This window comes from Meles meles, chromosome 14 (genome assembly GCF_922984935.1).
Source record: "Meles meles chromosome 14, mMelMel3.1 paternal haplotype, whole genome shotgun sequence".
NCBI lineage: Eukaryota > Metazoa > Chordata > Mammalia > Carnivora > Mustelidae > Meles > Meles meles.
In genome coordinates, this window is record NC_060079.1 from 54,238,626 (window position 1) to 54,261,450 (window position 22,825).

Genomic DNA, 22,825 nt, shown 5'->3' on the forward strand with positions numbered 1-22,825 from the left:
ATTTGATGTCCCATAAACCCCTTATGGTATTTCATTTCTTTTTCTTTTCTTCTTTTTTTTCCTATTTGCTGCTCTGATTGGAATTACACACAATCAATTAAGACATGTTTGTTGCCTAACATACAATTTATGTCTTTGAGTTGACTAATCTTTTCTTCTGCCTCAGTTAGTCTCCGAATGAACCCTTCTAATGTATTTTTTCATTTCAGTTGTAGTCTTCAGCTCTGTGACTTCTGTTTGGTACTTTATTATATTTTTCATCTCTTTGTTGAAGGTTTATCCATTCTTCTCCCCAGTTTGGTAAGGATCATTACACTGAACTCTATCAGCTATATTACTTATCTCTCTTTCATTAAATTTTTTTTCCTGAAGTTTTATTTTATTCTTTCATTTGGGACATATTCTTCTGTTTCTGCACTTTGTTTGACTTTCTGTGTTGGTTTCTATACAGCAGATGAAATTATCACCTCTCCAAGTTCTTGAAGAAGGTGAGACTTTTTGCTCAACCCTTTCCCAGTTCTGTGTCATATCCCAAACCTTTGTGCTTGTCCAAGCAGAGTATCATTTTTTTTAAAAGATTTTATTTATTTATTTGACAGAGATCACAAGTAGAATATCATATTTTTAATAGCTCCCAGTATTTGAAGATATGTCAAGACCTGTCAGTATTCTTAAGAGGAGGATCGCAGGCATTTGGTGTTGTCTTCTGATCTGTAGTCATAAAAATTGGAGCTCCATATGAGTGTATAGACTTCTTTCTGGGAGATAATGACAAGCTGGAACAAGGTAGAGAGAGTGCCAAAATGCTGTCCACAAACTATGTTCCTTGAAGAAGAGCCCTGTAATCTACTAGATGTGTATGAAACCTGAAGTCAGACTTTACACTATAGCTCCAGGACAAGCAAAGAGACCTCCTTTACAGAAAGACTGGGGTTGTACCTCATTCTGCTGTCTGCATAGTGCCCTGGGTTGGTGGGAGGGTGGGCTGTCAAAAACTGTGTCTCTAATTGCTGACATCCTGTGGACCCAGGAGTATATGCCTCCTGGCCACTAGGGCCAGGTGATCAAGGGACTTCCCCTGCACAGCAGCTGCCAAAACTGGGGCATCAGATGTAAAATCCAAGGGCACTAGTGATGATGTAAATCTCACATAGATACTGGTGCTCTGGGTGTGGCAGAGGGAGAGGAAAAAAGTAGTGTCCTCCTCCAAAGTCTCTGGAAGGATTACGGTCAGTGCCTAGATGTGTGTTTAATTAGAAAATATGCTATAGCCATGATAATTAGCTAATAGACCTCCTTTACAGAAAGGAAGAGCTCCTGGGTGTTAGCTGTTTAAGATCTCTGTCCATTGGTTACAGTCCTATGGGACCCATGAACAAAAGCCCCATGGGTCACCAGAGTCAGGCTACATAGAGGTGTTGCCTGGCAGCAATCACAAAAATTGGGGCACCAGACAGGAGTATGCACTCTTTCCTGGGTGGCACCAATTATTACAGTCCCATGAGACCAAGAATTAAGCTTCCTTGGCCTCCAGAGCTGGTAGTCAAGAGATGTCCCTTGGGCAGCAGCCATAAAAATTGGGTGACAAGATGCATGTAAATGTTCCATGCTGGGAGATACTGGTGCTCTAGAAAACGGCAAAGGGAGAGTGTGAAGATGGTGCCTCCAGTCCCTGGAGAGTGTTCTCGTGGACTCCTGGCTGTGTGTGTTAAATGAGATGTCTGACTCTCAGGCTGACACTTTAATATAAGCATTGAGTGTCCTTCACTTTAAATCTGGGCACCCTTGGCTGTCTCTGAGCTTGGTCTGGGGTAAGTGAATCTGAGTACTGGGCTGTGTAAGAGCTGTCTCCCAGGTCTCTACAATCTTATGGGTCTTGTTGGTTTTCAAAGTTAGATGTTTTGGGGGCATGTGTCTCAGATGCATGTCCTAAACGTCTCGGTGACCTAAAAACCTGATGTATACCCTTCGCTATTTGGGGAGAAGCTCCACAGGTAAAGTTTTCTCCCAGTTGTGGATCACTGTACTGGGGATAGAGTTTATAGTGAGCTTGTGTTCCAGGCTCTCAATGTGGTTTTCTTCTCATTTGTTCAATGTGTAGTCGCCAGTCAGCAGACTTTTAGTTTTTTTTTGAGAGGAAATTATTCCATACATAGCTCTAAACTCCGTGTGTCTGTGGGAGGAGGGGAGTTCAAGATCTTCTTGAATTGCCATCCTGATTTGGAACTCTTGTTTTGAAATGTTTTTTTATTTATAAAAGGTAAATACATTAGGAATATAATTTAGTGTCATCTCTTTAATTTAGGCAATAGCTGTATCTTTTAATACATTTTTTTCTAGAAGGCATCTACTTTTGTCAAGTGGTGAAAAGTTTAACAACTCATTATTTAAATTTACAAAGATTTTTAAATAACTATTCATAAGTAAGTTCTCACGAATTGCTTCTCAGCCTTTTGGCTAAGATCAAGTGTAGTATAAATAAGTTCTCACAGACTTAATCTCTAAGAGTTCTGTTTCACCCCAACAACCCTATACTAGAATGCAGAATCAAGGGATGTGATTCCAAGGCCCAGGTCTGTCAGTTTATCACTGTGTGATTTTGATTGAGGTAGGTAACTCGAATCAGGTTTTGTGTTTGCAAAATGGAGATATCGGTCTCTTTTCTATATACTTGATAGAGTAGTTGTGAAGATCAAAAGAGATAATGTATCTTAAAATGCCTGAAAAACTAGAAATCACTACAGAATGTGAGGGATATGGTAATTTAGGTTGAGATCACTTCTACTTCATTCTGAAAATTTTATCCTTAGGTTTTAATTATCATCTTCTGCTCCTTTTTTTAAATTTTTTTTTTATTTATTTTCAGCGTAACAGTGTTCATTGTTTTTGCACCACACCCAGTGCTCCATGCAGTACGTGCCCTCCCTATTACCCACCACCTGGTTCCTCATAAACCTTTTATTTTTTTTCCTATTTATTTATTTATTTATTTTTCAGCGTAACAGTATTCATTGTTTTTGCACAACACCCAGTGCTCCGTGCACCTAAAAGTGATGCTTCCCTTTGAATGCAAGTCAATTGTCTTTAAAAAACTAAGCAATAATGGAAACATATCATTTCAAAGTAAGAGCTAAATCATAGGATGTTAATAAACTATGTGATTGTCTCACAAAGATTAGTAAAAAAAATAGAAATAGGCATAATTTATGGTATGATCTTACACATTCTAACAGTGCCTTTATCTTATCTATATTTTGAATAGGTCTTTCGGAGCAGGTGAAATATGAAATTACTTTATTAACAAAAGGTTAAATTTCCACCTGGCTAACAGTATATAGGAAGTTGTCCCATGCACAGAAACTCAGAATGCAGAACAGCATCTTCTCATTAATCATCAGGACTTTCTTGAAGTGGAAGATTCAAAAAGACAGTAACCCAGGTAGAACTGAAGAACGGGAAAAATGCCAGTTTTAAAATTTAAAAAGTTGAAACTATGGCTCTTTTAAGAGAAACAGATTTATGCAGTACGTGTTCAACAATCACAAACAAAAGGCAAATGAAAGGGTTTACTGGTCTGCAAGAAATCTTTGCATTCTCTCCAAAGCTGCATATATGTTATGGGTGATACAATTCATCAGGATAAAAATAGAATGCATTGTAAATTGAGAGAAGCCAATTATTATTTTTGAAAGGACAACAAAAATTTGCCCGAAGTTTATATCTACTGCTGCAAAAGCTATACAATAAAAGCAATGTGATTATATAGTAGTTTAGCTAAAAGCAAATCATCTGATGCCAGAGTAAATGGACAGAAATAAACTGCAAAGTATATCTTTGCTTATAAAAATGGGTATCAGTTTTGGCCTAGATCCAAACTGAACTAAATATTAAAAAAAAGGAGGAAAGGCATGGTTTAAGAAGTTTTCCTTCACTCCAGACTGCAGCTCTAGTCTTTCCTAATTATATGCATCCAGCTTTCTCTGCAGTGGCTTCAGAGTAGAGGCAGACTTTGTCTGTTAAGAGGGTAGGTGACAACCATTTTGAATCTCAGTTCTGTCATCTATAAAATGAGAAAGTAGAAGATTATAAATTCCTTTCCAGCTCTTAAAAAAGAATACTTCTTACTTCCAGTTTTGTTTTTGTCCAACTTAAACACCAATTTTAGGAGGGGTAGGCTTCAAGTATTTTTTCTACAGACTGCTAAGTTGATTGTTCTCTAGGACTATTTGACATTTAAATTTTTAAATTTTCTCTTGTATTGGATTCTTTGTGCCCTTGATCCTATGTATTCCTTTCCTTGGCCTAGTCCCTCATTTTGTGGGAACATAATCTCCAGTAGGTCCTGATGAAGAAAAAAATGCATGGGAGGTGAAGATTGAGTTCCTGCTTATCTGAAAATGACTTTACTGTGCCCTTATTCTTAACTGATTGACTGGTTTCAGAATTCTGGCCTAGAATACATTGGTCCTTTAGAATTTTGAAAGAATTTCTCTATGGTCCTTTAGGGCCTGTGGTGCTGTGGATAGGCCATGTGCCATTTTGATCCTTATGTCTTTGTTTATGAATCTATTTCTCTCTGAAAGTCTTTAAGATCTTCTCCTTATTTCCAGAGTACTGAAAAAATGCGCTGTGGGGTGTTTTTAAACGTTTATTGATTTATTTTTATTGTGCCTGTTGAACTAGATGTTCATTCTCTTCTGTTCTTAGAAATTTTTATTTCATTTTGTACTTTACAACTTTTCCCTCACTGTTCCCCTGATCTCTCTTTCTGCAATACCCATCAATTAGATGATTGATTCTCTAATTTTCTTGTATTTGTCTCATTTTCCTTCTCTGTTTTACTTTCTGGGATGTTCTCCTCAGCTTTATTTCCTAATCATGGCATTAAATTCTTTATTTTTGTCATCAGATTATTCATACCCAAGAGTTTTATTTTGTCCCCTGAAAGTTCTTTCTTGGACTGTTCTGTACTTTCTGTCTTTCTGAAGAGCTTAATTTAATTTTATGTTTTACTGGAGTTTTTCTTGGACTTTTCTTTGCTTTTGAGTTCCTTATAGCTATTAGTTTGTCTTGGTCCTTCTCATTTATACTGGTGACTTCCCTAAAATGTCCAGTGAACCTTAGATGTCTACTCATATTTAAGATAGAGTCCTTAAAAACCAATTAGAAGCTGTTTATATATAGGCAGGACTTATTGAGGGTTGTTTGGTGGTTGCTTCAAACCTGAATATTCCCCCAAGGAACCTACAACCGTTAGTACATTTGAGGGCTCTCCCTTGACCAGTGGCCACTTTCCTCAGGAAAATTCTCTTTAACCTCTGACTGGCATCAGAGTGCATGGGAGCAAACTTGGCTTCTATTTCCCTCAGAACTCAGTCAGAAGAAGGAGGTTATGTAGCAGTAGGGATTGTCATTGTTCCATTCTGTTTTAAGAATGGTATCCCTCCTTCACATACTCCTGATGTGCCTGTGTTCTGAATCCCTAGTGTAGACCTGTAGTCTCTGCCTAGGTAAGAGAGCAGCAGCTGGACTGTGTGGGGCTCTAGAGGCCCAGCTGCTCAGTAAACTCTTCTGTCATCAGTATCTCTTCCATATCTACCTTCAGTAATATCTTTGGTCTCCAGTTCCTAAATCTATCTAATGTTCTATAGCAATAATTTTCTTGATGATTCATTAGCCTTCCTAAATTAGATATTTTCCAGTTTTCCAAATATCATTGACATCACTTCACTTTTGTCATTTATTTTGTTATCTTTCTGTTTGTGTTTATTTTTCCTTTTTCTGTCATTTTAGTTGTTATTCAGCATTTTCGGGTAACAGAGTAAATCTGTATGTTTTTCCTTTCATGTTGAAACATAAATTATAGTTAGCAAATTCTAGATAATAAAACAAACTATTTCTCCATTCTCTAGGTTTTAGTAATTAGCACAATAGAAGTTGATTTTTCCTTATGTGATTGTCCAAGTGTGTGTTCCTGATTATTGTATATCTTTCCTCCGTGTTATAATCCAGGGACCCAGGCACCTCCCATTTTAGGACTCATCTATCCCCTGGGAACTCCTTGTCTTTGAAGTAAGCTGGCTGAACCAAAATAAAACATTGAGAATACAAACCTGCTTCTTCAAAACATTGGCCTGCAAGTCATAGGCATTATTTTTCTCTCATTTCATTAATAAGAAATTACCACATGGCTGCATAAAAGGGAGGGAACAGGAGCTGTTGGCTGCTGGGGAAATACGTATTTTGCTTCCCAGCTAATCATCTCTGCTAGTCTTCTTTCTAGCTACCAAATGTCCATTTGTATCCCTATTTTCCCCATATGTAGAACCAATTTACTCCCTCCTCAATAAGGATAGCCTGAATTTCCAATTTTATTTCTTTATCCATTTCAAAATCCAGTATGCCTGGACAATGTCAGTCATTTATATCAGATGCAGGTGCATATCTCGAAGGTTTCACAACTTACAGAGTAAAAGACAAGTTCCTTAATTTCCTGACACTTTTCTGTGTACACATATACATAATGTACAATGATAGAGTAGAGCCACCTGTCTAGAAAGAGAAGAATTGATAAACACAATAATTTTTTGTTTGTAGCAGTGATAGAATCCTGATGGCAGGATTCTGCTAAAAAAGGAAATTCCTTATTTAGGAGCTTTATTTATTTATTTATTTTTAAAGAGAGAGCATACAAGCCAGAGCGGGGAGGGAAGGGCAGAGAGAGAGGGAGAGAGAGAATCTCCCCCCCCCCTTTTTAATATAAATTTATTTATTTTCTTTCAGCGTAACAGTATTCATTGTTTTTGCACCACACCCAGTGCTGCATGCAATATGTGCCCTCCATAATACCCACCACCAGGCTCCCCCAACCCCCCACCCTCACCCCTTCAAAACCCTCAGATTGTTTTTCAGAGTCCATAGTCTCTCATGGTTCCTCTCCCCTTCCAATTTCCCTCAACTCCCTTCTCCTCCCCATCTCCCTATGTCCCCTGTATTATTTGTTATGCTCCACAAATAAGTGAAACCATATGATAATTGACTCTCTCTGCTTGACTTATTTCACTCAGCATAGTCTCTTCCAGTCCCGTCCATGTTGATACAAAAGTTGGGTATTCATCCTTTCTGATGGAGGCATAGTACTCCATAGTGTATATGGACCACATCTTCCTTATCCATTTGTCCATTGAAGGGCATCTTGGTTCTTTCCACAGTTTGGTGACCGTGGCCATTGCTGCTATGAACATTGGGGTACATATGGCCCTTCTTTTCACTACATCTCTATCTTTGGGGTAAATACCCAGTAGTGCAATTGCAGGGTCATAGGGAAGTTCAATTTTTAATTTCTTAAGGAATCTCCACACTGTTTTCCAAAGTGGCTGCACCAACTTGCATTCCCACCAATAGTGTAAGAGGGTTCCCCTTTGGGAGAGAGAGAATCTTAAGCAGGCTTCTCACCCAGCATAGAGCCCTATGTGGGGCTTAATCTCATGACCCTGAGATAATGACCTGAGCTGAAATCAAGAGTCAGACACTTAACAGACTGGGCCACCCAGTTGCTCCATGGAACTTGATTTAACTCTGGAAGAAATTCTTTTGTTTATTGCTTTCCAAAGCCACCCGTACCCCTTCTTGTCCATTATCTTTCATGGACACACCTGAAGTGGGTGTTGGTGAGTATATATCATACTTTGTATTTGCTTATGTTTTCCAACAACTTTCTGCTTACTCAAGTTTACAGGGGGAGCCTCTAGAATTGTTTGAAACTCTTAACAGACAAAAGTTTTTTGAGGGTATGCTTATCATGTCTTTGGCAAAACATCTGATTTATTTATTTTCAATCTGTTTCATTGTCAGGATTCAACCCCCAGCAGTGTAATTTTCTAGATATAGTTCTCTAGTATGTATTGTTTCTATGGTTCCTAGTCCTTATAACTTTTTCTCATTGTAATGATGGTTATCTTAAAACTATCTGAAACAATAGTTTTGACATGGAAGGCAACATACCTAATCATTTGTTTTTATAAGACTAAACTCTTACTGGGCCATTTTAACAGATTTTAAGTTTTTAAAAATTTATTTAATATTTTTATTGAAGTATAGTTGACACACAGTGTTATATTAGTTTCAGGTATAAAATATAGTGATATAACAGTTCTGTACATTACTAAGGGCTTATTACACGTGTAGTCACCATTCAATGTTATTACAGTATTTATTATTGATTATATTCCCTATACTGTACTTTTCATCTATGTGACTTAAAACTAAGATTAACATTTTTTTTCCCCACAAAGTACTTTTAAATTTCCTCTCCTGCCTATTTGAGGTCTAGAAGTGGTCAGATCTTATAAACTTTTTTTTCTTGCCTCATAAACCAGCTAACTTTTTCCTAAGCTCTGCTCTTTCTTGTAATATCTTGCTAAATCTAGTATTTGTCATCCAAAACAATATCTTATCCTGGCTTTTCACCTCTTCCACAATCAAATTCTGGATTAATTCTATCTGTTCTGATAACTAGACCCCCAAATTTAATGACTTATCCCAAGTAAAAGCTGTTTCTTCTTCATGTGATAGTTCCTGACTTGTGGCAGGCTTTCCTCTCTGAGAAATTTCAGAAACCTTGGCTCCTTCCACTGGTTCTGCCACTCTTCAGAATCAACCAGCAAAAAGGGAAGAGAACATGGAGAAGCTCATGTGCATCTTAAAAGTCTGTGTAGACAGTTACACACACACTCCTCTCATTGTCTTTTGGGGAAAACTGGAGACATGGGACCCATCTAGATAGTTGCAAGTGCACCTGGGAAACCTAGCTATGGTTATGCATGGGCTTCCTCAAAATAATTCTGTAATGTGGAGGGGGAAGGAAAAGTTTTGGAAGATAGCTGTCTCTCTCTACCACATTTATGAGGAAGCAGAGATAAATTATCTGCCATACCAGTTTATTTTTCCATCACTTGATTTCTGCATTTGTCAAAAAATGTTTATTTCAGAATTTTTTTATATTTTTAAAATGTTTCTTATTTTACTGACATCAAGGAAGCTGTTTTTATTTCTATTTTCTTTTTAATTCTTTATGTTGTTTCTAACTCAGTAAATAGAACAGTTATTTGGCATCATATTGTATTAGTTGTAAAAGATGAAATTTGTTTTAATGCTGAAAAAGTTAGTTGTATAAGATGCTTTGAAAAAGCTCATGACACTTTCTCTTCTCACTGAGAATAGTTTCTGTAAGATATAACCCTGGTCCTTAGTCAGGCTACTGATACAAACTGAGCTACACATCTTTTAAAAAATTGAAATATATTATATGTTAATTAAAAAATTGAAATATGAAAACAGTGAGACCTAGTGATTATGACTGATTAAAACTGAGTCACTTGAGTAGTAGTTTTCTAGAAATAAATGTGTCCTTGAAATTCTGTGCTGAGATTCCTAGAGTTGCCTTATTTTCTTCTTTTCTTGACCTTTTTTGTTCAATTCCTTCTGCAACATCTTGAGAAATAGCAGCACTCTTCCAATATATTCTCTCATATTTAATCTAGCAAGAGTATCTGTTGCCTCTTGACTACAACCCAGAGACCTTTAATTAGTATCCAAGGGAAAGCAGATTTATTGTGGGATCTTCAATATCTGTCCAATACCCATTGGCATTTTGAAGATTTTTTTCTCATTTAATTCTAACGTTAATGGCTTAGATTGACTATGTTATAGTGTGGGCTATACACCTTTTCAGAAGCCTAAGAAGTGATTTCTTAGAACTAGATAAATGTCAGCTCCTTTGTTGAATGGTGAGAAGTTCACTCATATTCTGCCTGTCTTTTTGTTAACAACATCATGGTCATAGGGAAAGAGGCAATTTTTTTTTGGGAAAGTGGCATTATAGGGAGTAAATATCTTTCTTGAAGTCATATAAGAGGTAACTGATGGAGATGGAATTTTAATCCTTGTCTGCAAAACTTCAGAGCCAAGTTCAAGACCACTAGATATACAACCTTTTATGTGCCATGTATTTTAATAGATCTTGGGAGATTGGAGATAAAATTTTTAAAAACTCTGCTCTTTGTTCTTTAAAGCCCTGTAGACTATCAGTAATTAAGTGACATCAACATAATATTGTGGTTAAAGAGAAAGGTATACTTTTGTGAATCGGTGGTTTTATGTGGTTGATATCATCTGATTCCCTTCCTTTTATTTTTTTGTGAATTTACTGCTTTGTGGTTACTGTGAGGCTTACATAAAACATCTTATAGATGTATCAGTCCATTTTATGTTGAAAACAGCTTGTCTTTGATCACATATAAAAACTCTACCCTTGGGCCACCTGGGTGGCTCAGTTGGTTAAACATCTGCCTTTGGCTGTGGTCTTGATCCCAGGCCTGGGATCCATTCCTGCATCAGGCTCCTTGCTCAGTGGGGAGCCTGCTTCTCCCTCTCCCTCTGCCTGCCCTTCCCCCTGCTTGTGCTCTCTGGCCTTTGACAAATATATAAATAAAATCTTAAAAAAAAAACCACCCAACTCTACCCTTTTTTCCCTCCCTTTTATGTTTTTAATGTCACAATTTACCTGTTTTTACATTGGGTATTCATTAAGAAATTATACTAGTGTTAAGTAGTTTTAATACTTTAACATTTATAATATAGTTAGGTAATTAATACACCATCATATTACAGAATTAGGGTTGTGAATCTGACTGTATATTTACTTCTACCGATGTATATTTTTGTATATTTTCCTGTTACTAATTAGTGTCTTTTATTTCAGTTTGAAGAATTCCTTCAGCATTTGTCAGGCAGTTTTGCTGCTGAAGTCCCTCAGCTTTTGTTTGTCCTTTGTTTCTGAAGGATAACTACCAGATAGACTATTCTTGGATGGCAATTTTTTTCCTCTAAAACTTTGAATACATCATCCCACTCTCTCTTGACCCTAAGGTTTCTGCTGAGAACTCTGTTGATAATCTAAGAGAGCTTTCTTTGTAGGTTACAGTGTTTTAGGGTACTCTCTTTGTCTTTGATTTTTGACAGTTTAATTCTAGTGTGCCTTGAGGAAGATCATTTTGAATTGAAATAATGTATGCTCTTTTAGCATCATGAACTTGAATGTCCAAGTCTTTTCCTGAGTTTGGGAAGTTCTAAACCATCATTTCTTCCAATAGGGTTTGTGTTTTCTTCTCCCCCTCTTTTAGAACTCTGATGATTCTGATATTGCTTCTTTTGATGGTGTTCCATAGATTATTTAGGTTTTCTTTGCTTTTTGACTTGTTTTTTGTTTGTTTCCTCTGAGTTATTTCAATGTTCTTATTTTCTAACTTGCTGATTCTGTCTTCTGCCTAATCTGTTCCATTATTGATGTCCTCTGTTGCTTTCTTCATTTCACTCCTTGATTCTTTAGCTCCAGAATTTCCATTTGATTCTTTCTTTATTTCTATCTCTTTGTTCAGTTCCTCATTTTGTTTGTGTATTGTTTTCCTGATTTCGTTGACTTGTCTTTCTGTGTTTTATTGTAGCTCATTGAATTTCCACAAAACAGCTATTTTGGGTTCTTTATCAAGTAAATCCCAGATGTCTGTTTCTTTGGGTTTGGTTATTGGAGCATTATTATGATCTTTTGTTAATGTCATGTTTCCTTGACTATGTTCTTTGAACTTTTGCACTGTTTTCACATTTGAAGCAGCAGTCACCTGCTCTAATCTTTACTAGTTGCCTTCAGTTGAAGGCTATCTTTTGTTGGTCCTACTTACATTCTAGGTCTTTCTCTGACCTTGTATGGATACCCCTGCTTCACTATTCTTGCTCCCTCTCGTGGGTGAATTTTAAAGCTTGCATGTATTCTCTTAAGTTTTACAAGGCACCATCAGGCTGGCTGTTGGTAACTGCGCTTTTGTTTTCCTAAAAGTGGTGGTACGGCTCAGGATTGTGATTTCTCCCTTGCTTGCAGATCCTGGCTTGTTTTCTGTGTGTAGTCCCTGTCTATCTGAGCTGACACTCACCACCACCCTTAGGAGCTCACATAAGGACCTGGCTGCAGAGTTGTGCGAGGTGTAGGTTTGGCACTCAGTGCCTTAGGGGTGTCCATGAATCAACTGGGAGATATCTTAGGTGAGAGTTTCCTAGCTCTTGGGCAAGTTTCCTGCCAGAGTCTAGAATACTTAAGCAGGAAACACATCCTTTTAATGCCCTCTGATAATCTTATCTCCCTATCTCTTTCTCTGTCTCCTCCCTCCTTCCAGTCCTGTAGCTCTTAATTTTAATTTCCTGAAGCCCTGCGTGCTTCAGGAAAAGAGTTTCTGTAGCAGCATCCTGCACAGTTGGGTGCTCACTCTTCCCCCAGTGTCCTCTAAACTGTGCCACCTTTATGGGGCGGGGTGATTTAGGCAGAGTTTCTCTTGCCACTCTAATGAACTCAAGCTTTTTTTTTTCTCCGATGGAGTTTTAAACTTCTCTAGAAACTTGGACTTACACAAATGCTCTTATCTGTCAGTATCCCCCCAAGTCAGTGTTTTCCAGGTGCTTTTGGAGCATAGCTGAGAGGAGTTGGGGCCAGTTCATAGGCTCCAGCTTGTTCCATCCCATACTGGGGTCTGTCTGCCTAATACCAATTCATAAGTGGGATAGACTCCTCTTGGGCTCCTTAGTGTATGGTGCTGGATCCACAGCTCCCATAGAGGCACTTTTGTTCTGCCTGGAGGCTGAAATTTAGATGTTAAAGGGGGGACAGAAATGAGGGACATCTTATGCCACCATGATGCTGATATCACCTAGCTCCATATTTTTGGTTCTTGCTTTAAGAAATAATCTAGGGGTGCCTGGATGGCTCAGTCAGTTGTGTCTGACTCTTTGGCTCAGATCATGATCTCAGGATTCTGGGATATAGCCCCTTGTTGGGATCTGCACTCAGCTGGAGTCTGTTTCTCTCCGTTTCCCTCTGTCTTTCCTCTGCTCATGCATGTTCTCTCTCTCTCTAAAAAAAATAAATTAATTAAAGAGTAGTCTTCAAAAAATAAATAATCTAAAAGTGGGATCATTAAGTCAAAGGGAATGACACAGTTTCACTCTTTTGTTTATTTGATATTCTTATCTTTTTTCTAATTAGACTGTAGGTTCTTTGATGATAAGTCCAAGTCTTATTTATGGATGAGTTCTATTCATCATTGAAAGATTAAGTTGCATTTAGCAGGCAGAGGGGCCATTGCTTCAACTTTCTCCACATCAACTCTACTTCTCCATGGAAGAAATTGATAATTAAATCTCTAGTATCTAGAACAGCATCTTGTCAATAGTAGATGCTCAAAATCTGTTGAATGAGTGACCAATTCTAGCTTAAAATTTTGATAGGCTATGTTTACTGATGGGCAAGTTTGCTGTGTGATCAGAATCGAAACGCTTCTTTTCTTCAATGTCATTGCTTCCAGGAGCTGGAGGTATATTTATTGAGCCAGGCAAAACTTTTGGGGTTAGTCTGGTTATTTAAATTTCCTCTTTTTTTTTTTTTTTTTTTTTAATGCTTGCCTGAGTTAACTGCTCATCATCCTTGGATCCTTGGTTTATTTATCATGGGACTTGCCAAAGAATTTGGATTCTGACTTAGGATAAGGGAAAGGTCCTGTTTTAGACTCTGGCCTGAACCATGAGCACTAAGCTTTGTTTACCATGTAATTCTATATTAGAGGATTAGGCACTTTTGTCAGATTATGACAAAATGGTAAGTTATTCCCCCTACCCCCAAAATGGTCACTGTGTGTGTGTGTGTGTGTGTGTGTGTGTCTCCACATGTCTCAGGAGCCATGAGGAGGGAAAGTAGAGAAAAAAAAATCTTTCGTGGGGAAAGATTTAAGTTTTCTTAGGCATTGGCTGCAATACCATAAATCTCATCTTATTTTTAACAGTAATCATGTAAAATCAATTTTGACTTTAATACACTTGAATCCTGACAAGTTTAGGATGAGAATAAATTAGACACCACTGTGCATTAGTTTGGAGGGTTATGTAGGGTATATGCAGACCTAAGCAAAAAATTATTTTAGAACCAGTTTTGTCTTAACATGTTTTGGAGAATATCCAAGTTTGACTGAAAAACAAAATGCTGAACTAAATTAGTGCTGAAATTGAACAGTTTGTATGTCAATTACCATAAAATAATCCTTCAGCCTTTTTCTTTCTAAGTTTTTCATTGGTAGCTTAAAACTTCACACTGTAGATTTTCTCCAACCCTTCACTTTGAGTAGATCTTGCAAACTTTTGATGGCTTTGTCTTTTCACAAGATTTCTATGGAGTCTGCCATGAACATAGTTGGATATCCCCACCATTTTTTTTTTTTTTTGGCATTAATAATGTAAGAGAACCTTCCTCTTAGCTTAGAAGGATTAATACTTTTTTTACATTCTACCTTTAATTATAGAAAGAGTAGATTAGTGAAGATAAAATCAGAGAGAGCAGCAAGAGACTGGCCTATTTCAGCTCTCATGACTTTCTCTTGCATTGTCTCCATTTAAGCTGGACTCCCAAGTCTGTTATTGGTCACGCTTAAAGTACAACAGGTAAGTGTAGGAGGGCTTCAAAAGCTGGTCTAAAAGAGCTCAGAAGTTAGCTTGAGACACAAGGAGCAGGACTAAAAGATTAGAGAGGAAATGATGTGATGTTCTGAAGGAAATTGCACTTCCCATTCTTTTTCCTATGTAGTTCTTTGGGAAAGTGGAGTATGAGAGATAAGAAAATACTGGAGCAATAATGTTTAATTTTGATTATTAAATTAAAAATTTTGAAAATGATACTACATTGAGAATAAAATTCTGATCTAACTTTCTCTAATGTAGGAATTGTCCTGCTTCCTTTTTTACAATGATAAGGTTTCAGGTGCTTATTTTTGATCAATTCTCTGGTAAAGTATTGAAAGTTTTATTCCTACCAATAGTCGCAATAGATAGGTAGATTATGTGCTTTTGTTTTCAGATGCTATTTTGGTATCATAACAAATTTTGAAACCTGTGATGCTTACCAAACAGGGAACATAGGAACAGAAACAGTTTTCTCGTATCATAGTCCATGATGTACAAGAATTTGGACATAAACTTGTAGATCATGTTTCAATAGGTGTGCATTTTAGATGATCATATAGAATAAACCTAACTCTCATTTGTCATATAAGCTAAATGACATTTCCAAATCCATTTAATTTATTTTGAAAATGGACACATCTCATTTTACATAGTAATGAAACACCAAGAATAGCATATTTGTATGAGTTTGTTACATATTTCATAAATGGAGATAAATGGTTTTTTGAATTTTACCTTGAGTGATAGCTAGATAAAAATCTAAATGAGGGGCGCCTGGGTGGCTCAGCGGGTTAAAGCCTCTGCCTTCAGCTCAGGTCATGATCCCAGGGTCCTGGGATCGAGCCCCGCATCGGGCTCTCTGCTTGGCTGGGAGCCTGCTTCCTCCTCTCTCTCTCTCTGCCTGCCTCTCTGCCTACTTGTAATCTCTATCTGTCAAATAAATAAATCTTTAAAAAAAAAAAAATCTAAATGAACTGAGGGGGGAAAAAACCAGTACAATTAATCAGGCCCTGAGAAAAAGTTTTATAGAATCAAGTTTCCCTCATTTAGCCCAGTAAATTTTTGTGAGGTGTACCATGTACAAGGTGCTATGGATAGAACTAGGTCACAAATCCTAATCTCAATGTGTTCACTCTCAAATTAGGATTACTGAGAGATTTGCATAAAATTAACTTTTCATCTTAATCATTTTTTTCTAGAAGACCTAAATAGCATATCTCTATTTATTGAATGTATTGCTTAGGATATAGTTCAAATATAGTATGTAATAAAAAATAAGATATATCTTTTTGATTTAATCATTTGGATTGACTTGGTTAGTAATTTGGAATTTCCATAGAGTCAATTATCATATGGTTTCACTTATTTGTGGAGCATAAGAAATAACACAGAGGACATGGGGCGGTGGAAAGGAGAAGGGAGTTGAGGGAAATTGGAGGGGGAGATGAACCATGAGAGACTATGGACTCTGAAAAACAATCTGAGGGTTTTCATGAAGTGATGGGAGGTGGGAAGTTGGGTGAGCCTGGTGGTGGGTATTACGGAGGGCACATATTGCATGAAGCACTGGGTGTGGTGCATAAACAATAAATTCTGGTACACTGAATAGAAAGTAAAAAAATTAAAAAAATTAAAAAAAGAAGCGAAATGTTTTATATATATATACACACACACACACCAAATTAGGCTGTATCAATCTTTTGGATCAATTGTTTTGACTGAATGAAACAAATATTTTTGACTACTTACTTTAGTCAAATTCATCTAGTAACTCAGAATTTTATGTATTAAACAAGCATTTTTGAGCATCTATTAAGTGAATAGGAAGGCTAGACACTGAGGTTACGGTTAGAAATGCTTTCAGAAAGAACCTTAGAAAAGCATTGAGTCACCGAAATTTGCTTAAATTTCATATTAAATTTGTCAAGTGTCAGTGAGATTTTAATAATAAATGATCATTTAAAGTATATATGTAGGTTTGTAAATTAGTCCTTTTGAGTAGGTCTAGCCAATGAATAGCCATTGCTCATGTTTGTAAATTGTGAATTTTTGGGGGGGGTTTTGTGAATATTCCTAGTTGTAAATAAATATCTTTGTCATGGTCCTACCAAGGCTTATTGTCCACCATTAAAACCATATTACTTTGAGTTATTGGTTTAATTTCACACATATTTACTGAACAACAATTATGTACAGCTACTGTGCTAGATACTTAGAGTACTCAGAAATTACTTAAGATTATGAGGAAATTACTAAACTTTGCAAATCCTTAGAGTGAATACACTTTTACAGGAGATTGCTGTTTTTTATCTGAGAGAAAGAGACAAGAAGGAACTGTGCCACAGATGTTAGGAGGAAGGTGAGATAGTTCAAACAGAAAAACAGAGAGGGGCTTTTAGGATAATAAGCTAAATTTAATATCTGAAAGTAAATATGAAGTATCTCATTTCATTTAATATAGTGATTTCATGTATTTATGAATTCAATGATTATGAATCTGTAAAAGATTCTCTCTGATCTTTGGTAGTTCTGATATGGTTTATAAAGTTTTAGTACCATCTAATTTTTTAATTGAAAAAGAATGAAGTTGCTTGATATTTAAATAAATAATAATAACCAAGTAGCTCAATAAGATGTTAACAGAATGAAACTGTCTCTTAACAACATGATGCCATTACCAAACTTCTTTTGCAATAGTAGACTATTTAGAGATAACATTATTCAAAAGCATTGAATTTAACATTGACTTTATAGTTGACTTGGAAGAGTAAGATCATTTTTACTTAATTTCCATTTGTTTCTATGAACTCTTGTGTTGCATAACTTCTAGTTCATCTTAAAATCACCGGTTCTATATATTGAAAAAATTGAAAGTCATACATATTTCAGTAGCAGTGCAGTTATATTAGATATTCTGACTTGGTTGTTTACATTATAAGAAAACCCATCAATTACCGTGAATTGTCTCAGCCAAATTGAAGTCTAAAGGTATTAAAAATGAAAGAGACAAAAACTCCATGCTTATATTGAAGTTTTCGTTCTTAGATTAATACACTTTCATTTCTTTTCTTAAAAGCCAAAGAAATCTGGACATATAAATGCACAGATAAGTTATCCTCCTGTTGGGTGATTAATGTGCATTTTATTAGCTCTGTAAATATGAATTTACGTAATAGTTGCTAATGGTTTTGAAGAAGTGGTTAAGGCCCAACAGGTCAATGATCCATGATTTCTAAATTCCTTAAACACATATTTGCATAATTTACCTTTCAAAAATTTCATAAATGCATATTTATAGGATAGACTAGGGTTTAATATTTATTGCCAGTTCTATGCTTCATAGTATAGAAACCACATTAGTTTATTGGTTCTTGCACATAAGCTTCAGGGACATTTTTGACTGTATTAAAATTTTTATTTTTTTATTTTTTTTATTTTTTCAGTGCTTCAAGATTTATTGTTTATGCATCACACCCAGTGTTCCATACAATACATGCCCTCCTTAATACCCATCACCAAGCTTACGCATCTCCCCCACTACCCTCCCTTCCAAAACCCTCAGTTTGTTTCTCAGAGTCCACAGCCTCTCATGGTTCATCTCCCCCTCCAATTTCCCCAATTCACTTTCTTTATATTAAAAACTGATGTCTTTTACTTTTTGCTACCCCAAAATTTGTAAAATATATAGCACTGTTAATCTCTGTATACATGTAAATACAATAAGCTAGATTTTTTTTTTTTTTGGTATGTAGTTACAAGTAGAATTAGTTATAGGCCATACACTTCTCAGTTTTATTAGATGCTGCTAAAATGTTTTATAGTTTTACTTTTTCTACTACATATGTGTCCCAGAAATATTTATAAAGTATGAGAAGTGAGATGTACTATTGTATATTTAAGAACTGAATAATGCAATTTGGTACAGCCACTTTGGAAAACAGTATGAAGGTTCCTCAAAAATTTAAAAATAGAACTACCCTATGACCAGTCAATTGCACTATTGGGTATTTACCCCAAAGATACAGATGCAGCAAAAAGAAGGGGCACATGCACCCCAATGTTCATAGAAGCAATGTCCACAAAACCAAACTTTTGGAGCTGAGATGCCCTTCCACAGAAGAGTGAATAAAGAAGATGTGGTCCATATACACAATGGAATATAATGCAGCCATCAGAAAAGATGAATACCCACCATTTGCACTGACATGGGTGGAACTGGAAGATATTATGCTGAGTGAAATTAGTCAAGCTGAGAAAGACAATTATGATACGGTTTCACTTATATGTGGAACATAAAGATAACATGGAGCGTATTAGGAGAAGGAAGGAAAAGAAGTGGGGAGAATCAGAGGGAAAGACAAACCTTGAGAGACTATGGACTCTGGGAAACAAACTGAAGGGTTCAGAGGAGAAAGGAATGGGGGGATGTGTTAGCTCAGTGATAGGTATTAAGGAGGGGATGTATTGCGTGGAGCACTGAGTATTATGTGCAAACAATGAATCAAGGAACACTACATCAAAAACTAATGATGTACTGCATGGTGACTAACACAACATAAAAAAAAAGAACTAAAGAGCGAGAAAATCAAAACTGTTACACTCAAGAATTTTAGGACATTATGGTTGACACTTAAAGAATATGGAATTTAAAGGTGCCAACCCACTTGTACAATAAGAAGTCCATATATAATTTTTCAATCCCCCCAAAATTAAGTGCTAATAGCCTATTGTTGATTGTAAGCCTTATCAATAACAATTAACAACTATTTTGTCTGTTATATATATAATATACAGAATTTTAAAAATAATCTAAATATTTTTCTTTATTTAATTTAATTTTATTTTTCAGTTTTCCAAGTTTCATTGTTTATGCCATCACACCGAGTGCATTATTTTTTTAAGATTTTACTCATTTATTTGAGAGAGACAGACAGACAGAGAGTACACACCAGCGGGGGAGGGATAGAGAGAGACAGCAGGACAAAAAGGCTTCTGAGCATGAAGCCTGACACAGAGCTTGATTCCAGGACCCTGAGATCATGACCTGAGCTGAAGTCAGATCCTTAAGTGACTGAGCCACCCAGGCATCCCTAATATATTGTATGCTTACAATAAAGTAAGTTAGACAACATGGACCTCTCAATTGATGCAGAAAAAAGCTTTTGACAAAAGAGAACATCCTTTCCTGATTAAAATTCTTCAAAGTATAGGAATAGAAGGAACATTCCTCAAAAATTTATCTATGGGGCGCCTTCTTCATTGCCAATTGGAATAGTTTTATTTATTTTTGTTGTCTGATTGCTGTTGCTAAGATTTCTACCATTACGTTGAACAAGAGTGGTGAGAGTGGGCATCCTTATCGTGTTCCTGGTCTCAAAGGGAAGGTCGCCAGCATTTCCCCATTGAGAATGATATTCACTGTAGGTTTTTCATAGATAGATTTTTAAAAAGATTTTATTTATTTATTTGATAGATCACAAGTAGACAGAGATGCAGTCAGAGAGAGAGAGAGGAGGAAGCAGTCTCCCTGCTGAGGGGACAGTCCAATGTGGGGCTCGATCCCAGGACCCTGGTATCATGACCTAAGCTGAGGCAGAGGCTTTAACCCACTGGACTGTATTAAAATTTTAATCAATCAGAAGCCAGCTAACTGGAAAACTTCAAATATTTAGATTCTCCCATGGAGGTGCATGTTGTACATCATAATTTTATAAGAGACGAGTCAGTAAATATGTGTTTCATACCTACATACTTGCTATGTACACTGTGGTGGAAACCATAGTTACAAATTGAATAAGGCATTGATTCTTTGCTGAACTCTCTTTTAGTTGGCTAAGTTAGATAGATGAACTAATAATTTAGTTTCATTTTTCTAAAATTCACTCTAGGAGAAGGAGACATGTGTAAATATGTGAGGATAAAATCTTTACTTAAAAGTTCGTCTCTACGCTATGTTCTAGCATCACCAAAACTTTTGTCCTTTCTTGGAATCTGCTTGCCTCTCTACCTACCCTACTCCATTGTGAAAGTTACCAGCCAGAACAAGAGGATCTCTCTCACTGGTTGCTGCGACCATGGCTTGCCTCATTTTCTTTTTCATTTGGCTAAAAATCTCTCATCACTTTCTCATAAATTCAGAGTTTAAAAGCACTGCTTAATTGCTGGTGATGTAAATTCAGATGACTTGACTTCACTTTAGTTCAGAAGATTATAGTCTGGTCTCTTCTGGTATCAGCTCCCCGAATCGTTAGGTGAGCAGGGTGTAGCCTTCAGATCTCATGATCACAGTGAAAAAGCAGGCAAAACTAGCATGAAGGTCTGTAAATATATTGTCTTCATGATTTGTGGTATGTTTAATGTAGGTAACAACCTTGTCCTTCTTTACACTGTTCAGTTTTTGTGGAATTTTCTTTAAGACAGTATCCTAGAAATTCTTTTTACAACCATACCTCTTCCTTAAAATTACGTATCTATACGTACCTATGTCTATATAAGCCTTTAAATATATTTAAATATATTAAAATAGAAACATATTCAAATATGTTCATATATAATGATATACGGACACATATGTATATATCTCAGTCTCTGAACAAAGCACATTATGGTCAATATAATTTAAAAATACTAACCCTTGTTAGTAAGCAAAATACCATAAATACTGGGTTTTTAAATGTAATTTAAATTTTGAGCCTCTGGTCTTCATCTGTAAAGATGTTTTGAAGGAAGATGCACTAGTAAGATACAGGAAATGTCAGCTCCCTTTCTTCACTGAAAAATTTTAAATTCTCTGCCTGCAAATTTTTGACTTATAAATGACAAGCTAAAACTTTTAGGTTTGGGAATCTTTCAGGAAGAATAAGGCATTTGTTTGACAGTGTCATCACAAGTTGTAAATCATAATTCCATGTTCCTCTCCTGGTTTTTGGCAACCTGGATGGAGGGCAAATTAGGATAGGAGAGCTGTAATCAACATGCAGAATAGAGAGCTACAGTCCAGGTTATGATTCCAACTTTCTTGGTGTAGCCAAGGCCAGGTTAGGTTCCTGACATGGGCCTCCTTCGTTTTCCTGACTAGAATTGTCATGAAAAGCAGTGTCTGCTTCTGTTGAAAGAATCCACACAAATCTGCTGGCTGAGATTTTCTTTCTTACTATATTCTGCAATGTTTTCTCTCTATTTTCTCCTTATTGCTTTCACTGTCTAATCTAGAAATGACGAGACATTGGCAGGGGCTGCCGTGACATCTTTTAATTTTCTTCGGTTACTCTTTAAGCTGTGATTTCAAGATTCCTTCATTCACCTGCCATTCATCTTCTCATCTAAATTTCAGCTTGTTTCCACATACTCAATGCACCGTTTTCAGGGGAGAGCATGTATGAGGGATCTTTTCTGATAGCCAACATATGAAATTTCTTTTTAATTCAAACACTTTTCAGTTTTTATGCAATATCCACCTCTCCCTGAACAGACCATCAATGACCAGGAAAGCAAATAAGAGCAAAAGGATAAAGTTAAGAAAAAAAATTCTGGATCAAGTATCCACTTGAAGGCCATCTATTGTAGTTTGTTATGTTTTCTTTAATCTGAAATAGGTCCTTTGTGGTTTTTTTTTCTCACAACCTTGACATTTTAAACAAATACAAGCCAGATATTTTATAGAATTTACCTTAAATTGTTTTTTTCTGATGTTTCCTCAATATTAGAATTAGGTTATATATGTTTTTTGGGGTGAGGAGTAATGTGGAAAGATACAATATTGTCTTTCTCACTGGGAGATCTCAGCAGGCACAGGATGTTGATTTGTCCCACTACTGATGATGTTACATTAATCTCTTGGTTAGGGTGATATCCGCCAAGTTTCTTCACTGTAAAGTTACTACTTTTCTCTATGTGCTTTTTAAGTATCTTGTAAAGCATACATGAAATTATGTCAATGTCCTGCTTGTCATGAAACTTTTACCTATTGGTTTTAGTATCTAAATTGGCAAAATTTGAAGACTATTGGATAATATTATTATAATGTTAATTTCCTTATTTTGATAAGTATACCATGTTTATGTCAGATAATGTATAGATCAGAACTAATCAATGAGACATTTACAATGAAACAGATCTATGGAATACTATGCAGCTATCCCTTATTTAAATATCTTTGTTTTTAATGGACATATAGATGTGATGAATTATATTAATAGATTTCCTGAAAGAAAATTATCATTGCATTTGGGATAAACATTTATAGTGATTGATTTTTTAATGTGCCATTTAA

General features: G+C 36.1%; 1 pseudogene; it reads left to right on the forward strand.

Moving 5' to 3' along the window:
- Window positions 1-2,437: 2,437 nt before the first annotated feature.
- Window positions 2,438-2,533, forward strand: LOC123925416 (annotated as a pseudogene).
- The last annotated feature ends 20,292 nt before the right edge of the window (window positions 2,534-22,825 follow it).